Source organism: Macaca thibetana, chromosome 16 (genome assembly GCF_024542745.1).
Source record: "Macaca thibetana thibetana isolate TM-01 chromosome 16, ASM2454274v1, whole genome shotgun sequence".
Lineage (NCBI taxonomy): Eukaryota > Metazoa > Chordata > Mammalia > Primates > Cercopithecidae > Macaca > Macaca thibetana.
Window position 1 is genome coordinate 46271300 of NC_065593.1, and position 18719 is coordinate 46290018.

An 18719-nucleotide genomic window follows, 5' to 3' on the forward strand; every position below is an offset into this window, starting at 1 on the left:
AACCAAAAAACAAGACCTCCCCAAACAACCATAATACTTCTTCTAGCCCCATCCTATCTATTTACTGGTTTTACTTTGAAGTCTAAGCAACCAGGCCTGCTCTTTCAACTCCCCAGTAGTCAGTTTTTTCATAAAGAAGGCAATGGGACTTTGGAGGACTAAACTGTCTGTTCTTGAAATTGAGTTAAGGAACTAAAAAAATGCATTGACTTTCTGGTTTGTGACACAGTTTAGCCACATCCTCAACCTCAAACCTCAAAAGAGTTTTTCTTTCCATTTTTTTTTTTTTTTTTTTTTTTTTTTTGATGGAGTTTCGCTCTGTTGCCCAGGCTGGGGTGCAGTGGCGCTATCTCAGCTCACTGCAACCTCCGCCTCCGGGGTTCAAGCAATTCTCCTGCTTCAGCCTCCGGAGTAGGTGGGACTATAGGTGCAAGCCACCATGCCCGGCTAATTTTTTGTATTTTTAGTACAGAGGGGGTTTCACCATGTTGGCCAGGCTGGTCTTGAACTCCTGACCTCAGGTGATCCACCCACTTCAGCCTCCCAAAGTGCTGGGGTTACAGGTGTGAGCCACCACGCCTGGCTCAAAAGAGTTTTTCAAAGATGGGGGAGAGGTCACATTCCAATCTAGGTCAAGACTTTTCCCTATAATAAACTGTTACCTGTGTACAATGAGGGTTTCTCTTGGATGCTATGGGAGAGTGGGCAGGGAGGTTTCTCAGCTTGCAGATCCTTTATTTCCAAGTGATCTACTGTCATATGGAGGCCAGCATATCCCCTCTGTCCTAAGCCTGGAGAACCAATTTATCTGTGCATGTAAAATTACTTAACCTGTCCTTTGCGGATCATGAAGAACACTCAGATAAGAGTGCTGGGTGCAGTAGCTCATGCCTGTAATCCCAGCACTTTGAGAGGCCAAGGCAGGCAGATCACCTGAGGTCAGGAGTTCAAGACCTGGCTGGCTAACATGGTGAAACCCCGTTTCTACTAAAAATACAAAAAATTAGCTGGGAGTGGTGGCACACATCTGTAATCCCAGCTACTTGGAAGGCTGAGGAGAATAGCTTGAACCTGGGAGGCGGAGGTTGCAGTGAGCTGAGATCTCACCATTGCACTCCAGCTTGGGCAACAAGAGCAAAACTCTGTCTCAAAAAAAAAAAAAAAAAAAAAAAAAAAAAGAAAAAGAGTGACTTCAGGACCTGCCCCTCAATGAACCCAAGTACCTTACTCCCATTTCTTTTCCTTCACAACACTATCACCATTGTATACATAACACAATGCCTAAGGTGTAGTAATCACTGATTAAGTATTTGTTGGATAAATGAACTAACAAGATATGCACATCATTCATCAAAAAGTAAAAAAGGAAGGGCTTTGTAGGTAAACAATGGTAAGGGTGACTCTGGGGCTAAGAGTGTGTGTGTTTTATTTTTTTAAGCCCTCTTAATTTGTTGGTTACCTTGGAAAAACTGCTGTTTCTCAGTTTTCTCTTTTCTAAAATAGGGTGAGGAGATGATAATCTTCAAGTGCTAAATCACTTCTTGGTATGGCTGGTTCAGCTGGCATGGTTGGTTCAAGTGGCATGGTGCCAAAAAAAAAACCCAAAAGGCATAGATTTGATTTCCTTAAGAACCCATCAAATTCACACTCCATTACCTACCTTACACACACTCAAACTGGCAAGCTGTTGTGAAAATAGATGCTACTCTGAAAGGCAAGACGAGCTAAGGGCATGGGGTGGCTTGGTACAGTCTCTCTTTCTTACTAGAAAAACAACCAATCCAGCCATGTGCGGTGGTTCACACCTGTAACCCCAGGACTTTGGGAGGCCGAGGCGGCTGGATTACTTGAGGTAAGGAGTTTGAGGCCAGTCTGGCCAACGTGGTGAAACCCTGTCTCTACTAAAAACACAAAAAAACTAGCCGGATGTGGTGGTAGGCGCCTGTAATCCAAGCTACTCAGGAGGCTGAGGCAAGAGAATCACTTGAACCCAGGAGGCGGAGGTTGCAGTGGGCCGAGATTACGCCATTGCACTCCAGCCTGGGCGACAAGAGCAAAAAAGTTCATCTCAAAAAAAAAAAAAGAAAAGAAAAACAACCAATCTAAGTTAGCTCATAAGCAGAACGCTTAAGAAAGGACAGCACATATATAGACAACACGAAAGAGCTCACGTTCTGAGGCTTGAGTATATAGTCAAAGGAAATTCTAGCTCTTTTCATTCACCTGAAAACCTAATAATGTGTCTGGAAAAGTCAACAGCTTTGGTTCCTTGCTTATTAAAAATGCAAAAGACCCCACAGAGTTTCCCATTTCAGAAATCTCATCACCTTCCCAGAAGGGATTCAGAGGGCATCCAATGGCACTTGGGGTATTGAGAACTCAATCATTCTTGAAATAAGGTTAAAATTCTCCTCTGCCAAGACTGGGGAAGGGTTTGAGGAGGCAAGTAGATGAAAACAGCAGTGGCTTCTCTTTTCTCCTTTTTACCAAGCTGTGGACACAAAGGGCCATGAGTAAACTAGAACATAACCATGCCAACCCGAACTGGGTCAGTGAGGAAGCACTCCAGTTTTTCCTGGAGGGAGGGCATCTACTAAGTTTTAAGGTCAGTAATCTTTAGTCTTCCCTTCCTCCCAGTGATGAAATTCCTGGGAGAAATGGGTTCCAACAATGGCTTGGGAAATTACCTTTCTGACAGAGTAGTCTAGAAATGAGTATTTGGAGACAGGGGAGGGAAGATATGTAAAAAGAATTATTATTTTTTTTGGTGGGGGGGGGCAGGGTCTCACTCTGTCACCCAGGCTGGAGTACAGTGGCACAGCCATGGCTCACTGCAGCCTCAGCCTCCCAGGCTCAAGTGATCCTCCACCTCAGCCTCCCAAGTAGCTGGAACTATAGGTATGTGCCACCATGCCCAGCTAATTTTTGTATTTTTGTAGAGATGGGGTCTCCCTATGTGCCCAGGCTGGTTTTGAATTCCTGGACTCAAGCAATCCTCCCGCACTGGCCTCCCAAAGTGCTGTGATTACAGGCGTGAGTCACTACACCTGGCCATGAAAATTAAAATGACTTAAGCATCAACTTCCCCTCCTTTAACCACCTTTCCCACTATAGAACCTGTCTACCATTTATTTCTAATTTGGCAGCAATTCATAGAGTTAAAGAAAAGAGAAGAAATATAAGAAGAGCAAAAGTTAAATTTAGAAGCCCAGAGAACTACTGAGTTATGAAAAATTAGTGGGATGAACTAGGTCCTCTAGAAATTATAAAGTGGTATTCTACCTAATTCCTTACTCCTACCCTCAAATCAAAGGAATAGTTCACATAAGGAGTGAACAGAGAAAACAAATAGGGATTTTCAAAAACAAAACTATCAAGCATGGGGAAAAATAATGCACAGATTCCACAAAGTGTCAGAGGCAACTTTATTTGGCCTCTGACATAGTCTTTACCTTTTTTCAGCTCAGTTTCCAAAAGGATTAGGGCCCCCAGAGGAGCAGGCAATAATGGGAAAGTATTTTTAAATGAGTCCCCTGAACTGTCTCCTAGCTTCCAAGAAAACCTGACACATTTTCATCTAATGAGCTTTTCAGGCCTAATATACTACTCCCAGGGCTGTTCCATGAGGACATAGATCCTCTTATGTCTTCCTGAAGAAAAGGAACAGCAGCCTGTTCTACTTCTGCTCTTGCTGTTTTTTTTTTTTTTTTTTTTTTGACACAGGGTCTTGCTTTGTCATCCAGGCTGGAGTACAATGGCATGAATGCGGCTCACTGCAGACTTGACATCCCTGGCTCAAGCGATCCTCTCACTTCAGTTGGAGTAGCTGGGACCCTAGGCACATGCCTGGCTAATTTTTGTATTTTTGTAGAGACAGGGTTTCACCATGTTGCCCAGGCTGGTCTTGAACTCCTGGACTCAGGCGATCCATCCGCCTCGGCCTCCCAAAGTGCTGGGATTACAGGCGTAAGCCACCATGCCCAGCCTACTTCTGCTCTTTCTAACTGCATCTGCAAACTACACTGATAGGCTTTGTAGCAGAAAATTTTTTAAATGGCCAACATTTTTACATTAGCCTTTTATACCAGTGGGCGTATGTTTCAAGAGAAATGAAGACTACAGATTACTTCACAGAAGGAAATCAAATGCTTCTACAACCAAGAAAGAAATGCAAATCAATTCTTCATTTGAGAACAGTAAAAATGAAGATAAAAGTCAAACCCAATTTAATTGGATTCCTTTATCTTTCTGCTTACTTTTTTTTTTTTTTTTTTGACACAGAGTCTCTCTCTGTTGCCCAGGCTGGAGTGCAGTAGTGTGATCTCGGCTAACCATAACCTCTGCTTCTCGGGTTCAAGTGATTCTCCTGCCTCAGCCTCCCAGGACTACAAGCATGTGCCACCATGTCTGACTAATTTTTGTATTTTTAGTAGAGACTGGGTTTCACTATGTTGGCCAGGTTGGTCTCGAACTCCTGACCTCATGATCTGCCCACGTTGGCCTCCCAAAGTGCTGGGATTACAGGTGTGAGCCAGTGCGCCTGGCCTTCTGATTACTTTTCTTTCTAAACAATTAGCAATTAGCAAAAATGGATGAATTGATTTGAATCCCATTTCTCCCGGGCCCTGGCAGAGATGCTTACACATAACCAGCCTTAAAGAATACTGGCAGTGGATACTATGGGTATGTGTAGATGGCCCTGAAACAGGTAGCAAAAGCAAAGACACAATCACTGGTCTTCAAATTATCGAGCCATTTGCTCCAGCCCAAAATTTCCAAGTTAATTCTAGACCCTTACCTAAAATATGAACATGTTTCAGAGTGTCTTATAAAAATTTTACACCCTAGGAGGCCTTTTATTACTACTCATTAGCAATTGTTTGAATTTGGTGTACAGCTTGTTCTAAACAGGCCCTCATCTCACATCCACACCACCATAGTGCCGGCACCAGTTCTAGGGGAAGATGGAAAAAATAGTTCTGGGACATCAGGTGTGGGCAACTAACTGGAAACTCTGAAAGGCTCAAAGCTGTGTACTAATCTCCATTTTACTGAGATCATCCACTTTTCCCTTGACAGGGGTGATTCTGACATGCCATGTCCCTGTGACATGGGCAGTGACAGTGTTTGAAGTGTGGTGGAAAGGGGACTAGGCTAACAGCCAAGAAAGCTGGGTTCCTATCTTAGTTCTGCCACTCTGAGAGCTTGGCCAAGTCACACTATCCTTTTCTGGCCTGTTTCCTCATCAGTAAAATGCATGGCTCAGGCTAGAAAATCTTCAAGGACCTTGCCTAATATAATGATGATCCTAAATGAAGGAAAAAAGAAGTGAAAGAGTTCATTTAACTCCCTTTGCATCTAAAAAAAATTAAGGCTACATGACATTCTATCATTACATACTGCCAAATTAAATTTTTGTTTGTTTTTTGTTTTTTGAGACAGAGTCTCACTTTGTTGCCCAGGCTGGAGTGCAGTGGCACATCTCAGCTCACTGCACCCTCCACCGTCTGGGTCCAAGCAATTCTCCTGCCTCGGCCTCTCAAGTAGCTAGGATTACAGGCGCCCGCCACCACGCCCCATGAATTTTTGTATTTTTAGTAAAGACAGGGTTTTGCTATGTTTGCCAAGCTGGTCTTGAACTCCTGACCTCAGGTGATTCGCCAGCCTGGGCCTCCCAAAGTGCTGAGATTACAGGCGTGAGCCACCACACCTAGTCAGCCAAATTAAAGTTTTTTTTTTTTTTTTTAATTTATTTATTATTATTATACTTTAAGTTGTAGGGTACATGTGCATAACGTGCAGGTTTGTTACATATGTATACTTGTGCCATGTTGCTGTGCTGCACCCATCAACTCGTCATTTACATCAGGTATAACTCCCAATGCAATCCCTCCCCAAATTAAAGTTTTAAAGAGCCACAGATGCACTATCTGACTCGAAAGACAATATGACCTGTTAGTGCCAGGTAACTCAGGATTATTGACTACCTTTTTCAAGGCCCTTTCCATTCCACAGCTGTCATGTCTGCCAAAGGATAGAGTTTCCAGGTCCCTTGAAAATACCTGGGAAACTGAGCCATCTGGATATTCCTTAATCATGTATTCTCCACAAGCTACAAAGACCTACCACATAAAGTCCTTTACTTGCAATGGAGGTTTCCAATAATAGAATAAGTTATATTATCCATATTTTACTCAGCTCATGGCCACTTGTTGGCTTGCATCTGAAGCAAGAATCCAAGTGATAGAAAAGAGTTAACACGTCCAGTGGGGTTGAAATAATATACAAGTGGGAACATTAGCTCCCAAACTAAGCTGGGTCAGTGGTGGTGGGGCAATGGATTAACAGTAAAGAGACAGGTCACGACAACTTCTCTCCTCCTGCCTAGAACGCCTTCTCCGACAGTTGCAGCATGCAAAAGGCAAGGCGCTTCAGGGATCAAACCTACTCGTAAAGGGGGACACTGAGGCCCAAAGAGAAAGTAACCTGCTCAGGGTGACGCAGCAAGGCCCCACCTCCGCCTCGATGCCAACGGCGATGACATCCAGGCGAGGGATTACGGAACCACCACAGCTTGGGCCCGCGGGAGGGGACGGGACGCCACGACCCGTGGGGCGGCAGCCGCCGCCAGGGGTGTCTCTTCTGCCCGAGGAGCCTCCCACCCAGCCACACAGCACTGCAGCGCTGTCCTCCGCACGACAAAACTGCCCCGCAACCCTCCCGGACCGAGGGAGGGGCTCCAGGGCCTTCAGGACACCACTCCCACTATCAACCCAGAGGGTGAACTGCGGTGAGAACCGAAACCGGCCACATATCTACCCTCCGTGGCCCCTTCTCAGGACTGCAGGTCTGAATGTGGGCACCCCGAGGGCCTAACTGCCCCTTTCCACTTGAGGCACTCACCAGGGACAGCAGCCAGCGGCGGCGCGACAGCAACAGGGCAGAGTAGGACGGGGGCGGGGCTAAGCACCCGAGGGAGAGCCCGTCCTGCCTGGCCCCGCCCACACGTCACAACGGTCAGCAAGCCCCGCCCCCGCGCGGCGCTTGCTGGGACTTGTAGTGCTCAGGCGACCGGGCCCCAGGAGTGGAACTCTGCCCTTGATAGCTCTTCTAAGTCCTGAGCAGTGATCTCACCCAAAGAAACCTACTTCATCCCCTGGAAGAAGCTGTTTACTTTTTTTTTCCTTTTATACCTTTATTTCTTTTTTCTTTTTCTTTTTTTTTTTTTTTTTGAGACGGAGTCCCGCTGTGTCGCCCAGGGTGGAGTGCAGTGGCCGGATCTCAGCTCACTGCAAGCTCCGCCTCCCGGGTTTTTACGCCATTCTCCTGCCTCAGCCTCCCGAGTAGCCGGGATTACAGGCGCCCGCCACCTCGCCCGGCTAGTTTTTTGTATTTTTTAGTAGAGACGGGGTTTCACTGTGTTAGCCAGGATGGTCTCGAACTCCTGACCTCGTGATCCGCCCGTCTCGGCCTCCCAAAGTGCTGGGATTACAGGCTTGAGCCACCGCGCCCGGCCTATGTCTTTTTTCTTTTTCTGTCGTCCAGGCTGGAGTGCAGTGGTGCGAACACTGCTCACTGTAGCCCCGACCTCCCAGGCTCAGGTGATCCTCCCACTTCAGCCTCCTGAGTAGCTGGGACAACCATGGTACCCGTAGAGCTCCGCCAGCACGCCAGGCTAATTTTTGTATTTTTAGTAGAGATTGGGTTTTGCCATGTTGCCTAGGCTGGTCTTGAACTCCTGGGCTCAAGAGATCCAACCGCCTCGGCCTCCCAAAGTGTTGGGATTACAGACCTGAGTCATCGCGCCCAGGCTACACCTTTATGTCTTTCATCCCTGAACGAGAAAGCTTTATACATTTGAAGGGCCATTAAGAGGTCATCTTCATTTTTCTCCTGGCTCCACTTAACACTACTTCACTAAGAGTCTTTATTTTTTTTTGCTTTATTTTTTTTTGAGACAGGGTCTCACTCTGTCGCCCAGGCTGGAGTGCAGCGGGGCGATCTCGGCTGAGTGCAACCTCTGCCTCCCCTGAGTTCAAGCTATTTTCGTGCCTCAGCGTCCCCTGTAGCTGGGATTACAGGCGCCCGCCACCATGCCCGGCTCATTTTTTTGTATTTTTAGTAGAGAAGGGGTTTCACCATGTTGGCCAGGCTGACCTTGAACTCCGTCTCAAAAAAAAAAAAAAGAAAAGAAAAAAAGAGAATAAACTCATGGCCAGGCACAGTAGCTCACGCCTGTAATCCCAACACTTTGGGTGGCCGAGGTGGGAGATCTCTTGAGCCCAGAAGTTTCAGATCAGCCTGGACAAGATGGGGAGACCCTATCTCTACAAAAAATCAAAAAATTAGCCGGGCGTGGCAGTGCTCCCCTGTAGTCCCAGCTACTCAGGAGGCTGAGGTGGTAGGATCGCTTGAGCCCAGGAGGTGGAGGCTGCAGTAAGCAGTGATCACACCACTGCACTCCAGTCTGGGAGACAGAGCGAGACCCTCCCCGCCCCCCAAATAAAGAATAAACTCAGTAAGAAAAGAATTCTGCTAAGTCAATTTAAAGAGAATCCCCCATCCTTAATATCTAATCACCCTGACATGCCTTCGACAAGAGTCCTGTTAAGTCGGTTTAACAAGAATCTCCTTTAGTAATTTTCCATGCAGTGACCCCTCACTCTGCTAGTTGGCTATAATCCCACTTGTCTTTATTGTATTCAGAGTACAGCATAATCTCCCCGTTGGTACTGAATAAATTCTTCCTTGCCATTTTAACAAGTGTCAGAATATTTTTTTCTTTAACATCCAGAAGATGTTAAACACTGTATATGCTGTCTATGAAAGATTAAATTCGAAAGTGCCCCTTCTTCCACTGTTTAAATGTGGAAAGAAATTTTTCTGTGCCATCTGACCAGAAAATTTATGCCTCTGTGAAGCAGTTTTAGATTTCAGGCAGGGGGAAATGAGCATTCCTTCCTTTTTTTTTTTTTTTTCCTGCACAGAGTCTCGCCCTATTGCCCAGGCTGGAGTGCAGTGGCATGATCTGGGCTCACTGCAACCTCCACCTACTGGGTTCAAACGATTCTCCTGCCTCAGTCTCCTGAGTAGCTGGGACTACAGGTGCCCGCCACCATGGCTAATTTTTGCATTTTTAGTAGAGACGGGGTTTCACCATGTTGGCCAGGCTGAGGCTGGTCTTGAACTCCTGACCTCAGGTGATCTGCCCGCCTTGGCATCCCAAAGTGCTGGTATTACAGGTATGAGCCACCGCACCTGGTCTTTTTTTTTTTTTTAAGTAGAGATGGGGTCTCACTGTGTTGCCCAGGGTGGTCTCGAACTCTTGGGCTCAAGTGATCCTCCTGCCTCAGCTTCCCAAAGTGCTGGGACTATAGGCATAAACCACCATGCCCAGGCTAGTCTGATTTATGTATTTACGTAGTTATTTATTTATTGAGATAGAATCTTGCTCTGTCACCCAGGCTGGAGTGCAGTGGTATGATCTCAGCTCACTGCAAACTCCACCTCCTGGGCTCAAGTGATTCTCCTGTCTCAGCCTCCCCAGTAGCTGGGATTACAGGTGTGTGCCACCATGCCCAGATAATTTTTGTATTTTTAGTAGAGACAGGGTTTCACCATGTTGGCCAGGCTGGTCTCAAACTCCTGACCTAAGTAATCTGCCCATCTCGGCCTCCCAAAGTGCTGGGATTATAGGCGTGAACAACTGAGCCAGGTCTTAATCTGATTTATTTCTAATAGAAATGTCAAGGGAGGGCTGCAGCTGCACCCCTTTATAGCTGGATATTGAAGGAATAGGAATTTATATTCAGACCTACAGAGAAAATCTTTCACTTCTATCTTCAACTGCTAAATCTCGGGGCAAAAGAAAAAGATTGAGGGGGTATGTGGTTACTCTGTGCATGACACAGTAGATTACCTCATTTCATTCTTCTAAGGGAAGCATTTTTATTATTCTCATTTTATAGATGAGAAAAGTGAGGCTTAGAGACATAACATTATTTTCCCACACTCACATAGCTAATAAGTGCCATCAGAAGAATTTGAGCAAAGCATTCTGACTCCAGTACTGTACTCTTCACTTTTTTTTTTTTTTTTTTTTTTTTTTTAAAGAGACAGTGTCAGAGGTGTTTGAACCAGAGTGACTCCATCTTGAATAGGAGCTGGCTAAAATAAAGCTGAGACCTACTGGGCTGCATTCCCAGGAGGTTAGGTATTCTTAGTCGCAGGATGAGATAGGAGGTTGGAACAGGCCGGGCGCGGTGGCTCAAGCCTGTAATCCCAGCACTTTGGGAGGCCGAGACGGGTGGATCACAAGGTCAGGAGATCGAGACCATCCTGGCTAACACAGTGAAACCCCGTCTCTACTAAAAAATACAAAAAAACTAGCCGGGCGAGCTGGCGGGCGCCTGTGGTCCCAGCTACTCGGGAGGCTGAGGCAGGAGAATGGCGTGAACCCGGGAGGCGGAGCTTGCAGTGAGCTGAGATCAGGCCACTGCACTCCAGCCTGGGCGACAGAGCGAGACTCCGTCTCAAAAAAAAAAAAAAAAAAAAAAAAAAAAAAAGGAGGTTGGAACAAGATACAGGTCATAAAGACCTTGCTGATGAAACAGGTTGCAGTAAAGAAGCCAGCCAAAACCTACCAAAATCAAGATGGTGATGAAAGTGACCTCTGGTCATCCTCACAGATCATTATACTCTAATTATAATTAATTAGCATGCTAAAAGACATTCCTACCAGCGCTATGACAGTTTACAAATGCCATGGCAATGTCAGGATGTTACCCTATATGGTCTATAAAGGTGAAGAACTCTCAGTTCCAGGAATTTCCCACTCCTTTCCCAGAAAACTCATGAATTATCCACCTCTTGTTTAGCATATAATCAAGAAACAACTGGCTGGCTGTGGTGGCTCACGCCTGTTATCCCAGCACTTTTGGAGGCCAAGGTGGGAGGATCACAAGGTCAGGAGATCGAGACCATCCTGGCTAACATGGTGAAACCCTGTCTTTACTAAAAATACAAAAAATTAGCTGAGCGTTGGTGGCACATGCCTGTAGTCGCAGTTACTCGGGAGGCTGAGGCACAAGAATCACTTGAACCTGGGAGGCGGAGGTTGCAGTGAGCGGAGATCGTGCCACTGCACTCTAGCCTGGGTGACAGAGTGAGAATCCATCTCAAAAAAAAAAAAAAAAAAAAGAGGCTGGGCTCAGTGGCTCACACCTGTAATCCCAGCACTTTGGGAGGCCGTGGTAGGGGGATCACCTGAGGTCAGGAGTTCGAGACCAGCCTGGCCAACATGGTGAAACCCTGTCTCCACTAAAAATACAAAAATGAGCTGGGTGTGGTGGCAGGCGCCTGTAATCCCAGCTACTTGAGAGGCTGAGGCAGGAGAATCACTTGAACCCGGCGGGTGGAGGTTGCGGTGAGACGAGCTTGTTCCACTTCACTCCAGCCTAGGCAAAAGAGTGAAACTCCATCTCAAAAAAAAAAAAAAAAAAAGAAAGAAAGAAAGAACCATAAAAATATCTCACTAGGCCGGGCGCGGTGGCTCAAGCCTGTAATCCCAGCACTTTGGGAGGCTGAGACGGGCGGATCATTGAGGTCAGGAGATCGAGACCATCCTGGCTAACACGGTGAAACCCTGTCTCTACTAAAAAAAAAAAAACAAAAAAAAAAACTAGCCGGGCGAGGTGGCGGGCGCCTATAGTCCCAGCTACTCGGGAGGCTGAGGCAGGAGAATGGCGTAAACCCAGGAGGCGGAGCTCGCAGTGAGCTGAGATCTGGCCACTGCACTCCAGCCTGGGCGACAGAGCGACACTCCGTCTCAAAAAAAAAAAAAAAAAAAAAAAAAAAAAAAAAAATCTAACCAGCAGCCCACCGAGCTGCTCTGCCTATGGAATAGCCATTCTTTTATTCCTTTACTTCCCTTATAAACTTGTTCTCACTCTATGGATTCACCTTGAATTCTTTCTTGCTGGATATCTAAGAACCCTCCATTGGGGTCTGGATCAGGACTCCTTTCCAGTAACAACAGGATGTCACTCTGTCACCAGGCTGGAGTTCAGTGTCATGGTCACTGCTCACTGAGCCTCAACCTCTGGGGCTCAGGCAATCCTCCTACCTCAGCCTCCTGAGTAGCTGGGACTATAGGCATGCACCATTGTAGCTGGCTAATTTTTTTTTTTTTTTTTTGTTTTGAGACAGAGTCTCACTCTGTTGCCCAGGCTGGAGTGCAATGGCGCGATCTCGGCTCCTGCAACCTCTGCCTCCCAGGTTCAAGCGATTCTCCTGTCTTAGCCTCCCGAGTGGCTGGGATTACAGGTGCGCACCACTAGGCCCAGCTAATTTTTGTATTTTTAGTAGAGACGGGGTTTCACCATGTTGGTCAGGCTGGTCTCGAACTCTTGACCTTGTGATCCATCCACCTCAGCCTCCCAAAGTGCTGGGATTACAGGCGTGAGCCACCATGCCCGGTGAAGCTGGCTAATTTTTTATTTTTTCTAGAGATGGGGTCTCACATTATGTTGGCCAGGCTGGTCTCGAACTCCTGGCCTCAGGTGATCCTTTTGCCTCGGCCTCCCAAAGTGCTAGGTTACAGGTGTGAGCCACCTTGCCTGGCCCCATTCTTAACCACTATCTTTATTATGTTTTTAATGAAGAGTTCAGCAAGCCATAAGGGAAGACAAACACATAAATGACTGTAATACCACAAGATATTGGCTTTACTTATTTATTTTTTTGAGATGTAGTCTCACTCTGTTGCCCAGGCTGGAGTCCAGCGGTGTGATCTCGGCTCACTCACTGCAATCTCTGCCTCCCAGGTTCAAGCAACTCTCCCTGCCTCAGCCTCCTGAGTAGCTGGGATTACAGGTATGCGTCATCATGCCCGGCTGATTTTTATATTTTTTAGTAGAGATGGGGTTTCGCCATGCTAGCTAGGTGGGTCTCAAACTCCTGGCCTCAGGTGATCTGCCTGCCTTGGCCTCCCAAAGTGCTGGGATTACAGGCCTGAGCCACTGCGCCCGGCCAAGATACTGGCTTTAGAAAAGGAAGTTTCACACAGTGCTAAGTGAGCACAGAATCAATTTTTTCTAGGGGCAAGAAGGAAGGCTTCATGGGAGAGATGTTAAAGAAAAAATCATTCTGAAGCCTGTTAAAATAGTAAGGAGGACTTCATTCAGGACTGTTGCATTAGGGACATTACAATAGGCGAAAGGCAGTGTGCTCAATTCCAAATTCAATAAGGACAAATGGGATGTACAGCCAAGGAGCAGAGTGAGGAAAATCCATGGATGGAAAATTATTAAGAGGAGACATCAAGAGTAGGGGGCAGGATTCTTGCTAAACCAACTTAACAGGATTCTTGCCAAAGGAAGGCTAGGGATTGATCACATATCAAGAGTGGGGGTGGCTGGGCGCAGTGGCTCACACCTGTAACCCCAGCACTTTGGGAGACGGAGGTGGGAGGATCACAAGGTCAGGAGTGTGAGACCAGCCTGGCCAATATAGTGAAATCCGGTCTCTACTAAAAATGCAAAAAATTAGCCGGACTTGGTGGTGGGCGCCTGTAATCCCAGCCACTTGGGAGGCTGAGGTAGGAGAATCACTTGAACCCAGGAGGTGGAGGTTGCAGTGAGCCAAGATCACACCACTGCACCCCAGCCCCGGCGACAGTGAGAGACTCTATCTCAAAAAAAAGAGTGGGGGATGAGGAATTTGATCAGTTTTTGAGGGTGATCAGTTATCAAGGGTGGAGGGTTCTCTTTAAACTACCTTAAGAATGTTGCCAAAACTGCTGGGTGCAGTGGCTCATGTCTATAATCCCACCTCTTAGGGAGGCAGAGGCGGAAGGATAGCTTGAGCTCAGGAGTTTGAGACTTGCCTGGGCAATATAGCCACACTCGGTTCTCCACAAAAAGGAAAAAAAGAAAGCCAAAAAACAAAAAAAATTCTTGCTAAAATCAGACTCAGCAGGGACAGACATGGAAGCCCAAGGTCAAAGAGGGCTCAGAGGAGGCTAACTAAAGTTTGGTCAAAGAGAATCTGTGCCTGGGCATGGTGGCTCACGCCTGTAATCCCAGCACTTTGGGAGGCTGGGGTGGGCGGATCACCTGAGGTTGGGAGTTCAAGACCAGCCTGACCAACATGGAGAAACCCCATCTCTACTAAAAATTCAAAATTAGCTGGGCAGGGTGGTGCATGCCTGTAATTCCAGCTACTCTGGAGGCTGAGGCAGGAGAATGGTTTGAACCTGGGGAGTGGAGGTTGTAGTGAGCTGAGATCACACCACTGCACTCCAACCTGGGCGACAGAGTGAGGCTCCATCTCAAAAAATAAAAACAAAAAACTAAACAAACAAAAGTAGTACTGGGAGAGCTGGGTGCTGTGGTGCACACTTAATCCCAGCTACTTGGGAGGCTGAGGTGGGAGGATCACTTAAACCCATGAGTTAGAGACTACCCTGGGCATCATAGTAAGACCTCATCTCAAAAACAAAAATAAAAAGCAAAACAAAAAACAAAACAAACACACAAACAAAAAACCAACCCAAAACTTCTGGTTCACCAGGTCTGCCAAAAAAAGAAAAAAGTTATCTGCAGATTTTCAACTGCATAGGGGGTTGATGCTCCTAACCCCTGCATGGTTCAAGGGTCAACTGTAAAATCCTTAACATGTGTTCATTTCTATATCTACATGAGAGTTTGGTTTTATCTTTATTAAGAAAATTCTCATTTTTTTTCAGTTTTTTTAACATGTAGATACATGTTTGACATAGTCATAGCCTTTGTATTTTTTAACACATATGAAGTTTCATTGCACCGAGAAAGTAAAAAACTTCGTATGTGTTAGTTTCTTTTTTGCTATAATAAGTGATTCTGCCGTAATTTACTTCACCATTTTCTAACAATTGAATATTTAAGCTGTTTATTTAAAAAAAATTTTTTTTTTTGAGACGGAGTTTTGTTCTTTTTGCCCACACTGGAGTGCAATGGCACCGTCTTGGCTCATTGCAACCTCTATCTCCTGGGTTCAGGTAATTCTCTTGCCTTAGCCTCTCGAGTAGCTAGGATTACAGGTGCCCGACATCACACCCAGCTAATTTTTGTATATTTAGTAGAGATGGGTTTCAACATGTTGGCCAGGTTGGTCTTAAACTCCTGACCTCAAGTGATCCGCCTGCCTTGGCTTCCCAAAGTGCTGGGATTATAGGTGTGAGTCACCGCACCGGGCCTAATTTTATTTTTTTGATCTGGGGTCTCACTCTGTCACCCAAGCTGGAGTGCAGTGGCGTGATCTCGGCTCACTGCAGCCTCTACCTCCCAGACTCAAGCGATCCTCCTCCCTCAGCCTCCAAGTAGCTGGGGCTCCAGGTGTGCACCACCATACCCAGCTGATTTTTGTATTTTTACAAAAATCAGATGGGGTTTCTCCATATTGTCCAGGCTGGTCTTGAACTCCTGGACACAAGCACTCTGCTCGCCTTGACCTCCCAAAGTGCTGGGATTACAGGCATGAGCCACGGTGCCCAAACAAATTTTTTTTTTTTTTTTTTTTTGAGACGGAGTCTCGCTCTGTCGTTCAGCCTGGAGTGCAGTGGCAAGATCTCGGCTGACTGCCAACCTGTGCCTCCCAGGTTCAAGCGATTCTCCTGCCTCAGCCTCCTGAGTACCTGGGATTAACAAGCGCATGCCACCATGCCAGGCTAAATTTTGTATTTTTAGTAGAGATGAGGTTTCACCATGTTGGCCAAGCTGGTCTCAAACTCCTGACCTCAAGTAATCCGCCCCCCTCGGCCTCCCAAAGTGCTGGGATTACAGGCATAGCCACTGCACCCAGCTAATCAGGGCACTTTCTATGGAACTTGTCTGAAGGCCATCTATACCAAGACAAGGATGCTTTAAACACAGCCATGTTGTTTCCTTACAGGGCAAAAAGAAAAACAACAACAAAAAAATCTATGAACAGGGAAGTTTGTTTTCCCAGAAGGTGGAGGAGGATGAAGAAGAAAGGCAAAATAAAAACAGAAACCTGCCTGTAATCCCAGCACTTTGGCAGGCTGAGGTGGGCAGATCACCTGAGGTCAGGAGTTAGAGACCAGCCTGGCCTACATGGCGAAACCACCATCTCTACTAAAAATACAAAAAAATTAGCTGGGTGCGGTGGCTCACGCCTATAACTCTAGCATTTGGGAGGCTGAGGCACCTACATGGCGAAACCCCATCTCTACCAAAAATACAAAAATTAGCCAGGCGTGATGGCAGGTGCCTGTAGTCCCAGCTACTTGGGAGGCTCAGGAGGCTGAGGTAGGAGAATCGTTTGAACCCGGGAGGTGGAGGTTGCAGAGAGCCGAGATTGTGCCACTGCACTCCAGCCTGGGTGACAGGGCAAGACTCCATCTCAAAAAAACAAAAGCAAAAACAAAAAAACCCCAGAAACCTGGAAGCTCCATTGCTCATGGATGGGCAGTCCCCTGTCCAGGGGCTCTTTCAGCCCCATCAGATACAGTTACAAATCAAAATGGAGAGGATTCAGAAGAGGTGCTTGGCAGCAGTTTCTATTGCTATTTCTATTTCACTAATAATGGAGTGTATGGAGGATGGGGTAGTGGACTCTATGACCCTACTGCAAGCCTTAAGCAAGCCATCTCACTTTCCTGGGCCTCAGCTTCCTCATCTGAAAACAGGACAAATGCCATGGAGGTCTCCAATAACTCTTCTGATTTAAAAGAAGCCCGATTCTGTGATTATACACACTTCTACGACATTCTCTCATGCACTGCAGACTTAAAGCAAAACAAATCTGGGGTATGCAAAATTTTACCTAAGCATCCTTGCCTCATTCCCACTCCTTATCTCATTCCTGGTACATATATCAAGACTTTATTTTGGCTGGGCACGGTGGCTCACACCTGTGATCCCAACCTTTTGAGAGGCAACAAAAGAAGATCCTGTCTCTGCAAAATTGTTTTTTAAAAAATTAGCCAGGCATGGTGGTAATCCTAGCCTGTAATCCTAGCTACTCAGGAGGATTGCTTGAGCCCAGGAGTTTGAGGCTTCAATGAGTCATGACCATGCCACTGTACTCTAGCCTGGGCGACAGAGCAAGTTTTTTTCCATCTCAAAAAAAACCAAAATAAAATTATTTTGGCCGGGCGCAGTGGCTCACGCCTGTAATCCCACCACTTTGGGAGACTGAGGAGGGCAGATCACAAGGTCAGGAGTTTGAGACCAGCCTGGCCAACATGGTGAAACCCCGTCTCTACTAAAAATACAAAAATTAGCCGGGCGTGGTGGCAGGTGTCTAATTCCAGCTACTCGGGAGGCTGAGGCAGGAGAATTGCTTGAACCCAGGATGCAGAGGTTGCAGTGAGCTGAGATCGCACCACTGAACTCCAGCCTGGGCAACAGAGCAAGACTCCATCTCAAAAAAAAAATAATAATAATAATTTTGACTGGCATAGGAAGAAAGGGCTTCTAGGAGGGACCTTGGTTCAGTGAGCAGAAGCAGGATCTGTCTTTGTTTCATTAACTACTTGAAGGAAGAACCCCAAACTGAGAAAAGGCTGTGTGTGAAGTGCAGATCAAACAACCTTACGGAGGTTTTACTGTTGTTTTACTATTTATTTAGTCAGGTGGGTGCCTTAGGAACAAAACAACAGTGAAAACAACAGGGTTGCACCTGGATTTTTCCACACACTCTTGCCTGTGAGAGCTCCTAGGGCATGGTCCAAATTTTTTGACAATTAGGAGCCTCCATCATTCTGGTTCAGTTTTTCATGCCCAGTAAGTCCCTCAGTATTTACCCTGTGGATTTGTCTGTTTAGGGTTTGCCAGGCACAAATCACTGATATTCTCTGCTTTCCTGGCTGTCACTGGGTTGAAGCTTTCTTTGCTGTACAGTGAGGGCAGTTCCACTGTTCACCCTGTGTTTGCTCCTGTCATCAGCCACGAAAGGACAGTAGTGCCAGGCTCTGACCTATGAGCTCCCGTTGCATCCTCTCATAAATAACCGGTTGTCAGGGATTTTAATGGAAACCCTCTGAAAGCCGTAAATCTTTGCTGCTCTCTCCTGCATCCTCTCCCTCATTTCCATCACAATATCACTCCTGAGGGACCGGAGACCAAACAGGAGCTAGGCAGAACAGATTGGTAGGACGCTGGGGAAAGAAAACAGTGGGATGGGGGAGGGGAACAGGGCTGGGACAGTTGGTCTTAGGGAAGCATCTGCTGGGTGACCAGTTGATGATGGTCACCTGGCCCCTTAGGGCCCGGGGGGAGGGGCACCACAGCACGGGGCCCACCTGCGGAGGGAAAAGAGAAGAGGGCTGACTGAATGGCAGAGGGGTTTCTGAAAGAGCGGCAGATGGGCCACTGGTTCCACCTTGGGCCCTCTCTTCACTCCGGGGTAACTGTAAGCACCACGTAGTAGGCTTCCAGGGTCGGCTTGGGGCTGAGCTACACCCTTGCTTCTGGTGTTCTGCCTGTGCACATCAGCAGATGAAGGGGATCTGTGTTGGGAGGAATTTAGGTTACCACCCCAGGCCCAAATGAACAATGGTTACTTATTTATTTGAGACAGAGTTTCCCTCTGTTGCCCAGGCTGGAGTGCAGTGGCACGATCTCAGCTTAATGCAACCTCTGCCTCCCGTGTTCAAACTATTCTCCCGCCTCAGCCTCCAGATAGCTGGGACCACAGGCGCGCGCACCGCGCCCGGT

The 18719-nt window shown here is 46.8% G+C and overlaps 2 protein-coding genes across 3 annotated transcripts in view; both read right to left on the reverse strand.

Moving 5' to 3' along the window:
- Positions 1-6717, reverse strand: part of ATP5MC1 (ATP synthase membrane subunit c locus 1) — a 73633-nt gene extending 66916 nt beyond the window's left edge. Inside the window, exon 1 of the mRNA XM_050765716.1 lies at positions 6708-6717. The gene's annotated coding sequence lies outside the window, so the exon portion shown is untranslated. The remainder of the gene's footprint in view (positions 1-6707) is intronic.
- Positions 1-7015, reverse strand: part of CALCOCO2 (calcium binding and coiled-coil domain 2) — a 34128-nt gene extending 27113 nt beyond the window's left edge. Inside the window, exon 1 of one of the 2 annotated variants that reach the window (XM_050765670.1) lies at positions 6904-7015. The gene's annotated coding sequence lies outside the window, so the exon portion shown is untranslated. The remainder of the gene's footprint in view (positions 1-6903) is intronic. The other variant, XM_050765671.1, reaches the window with a different exon arrangement.
- Between the last annotated feature and the right edge of the window lie 11704 nt (positions 7016-18719).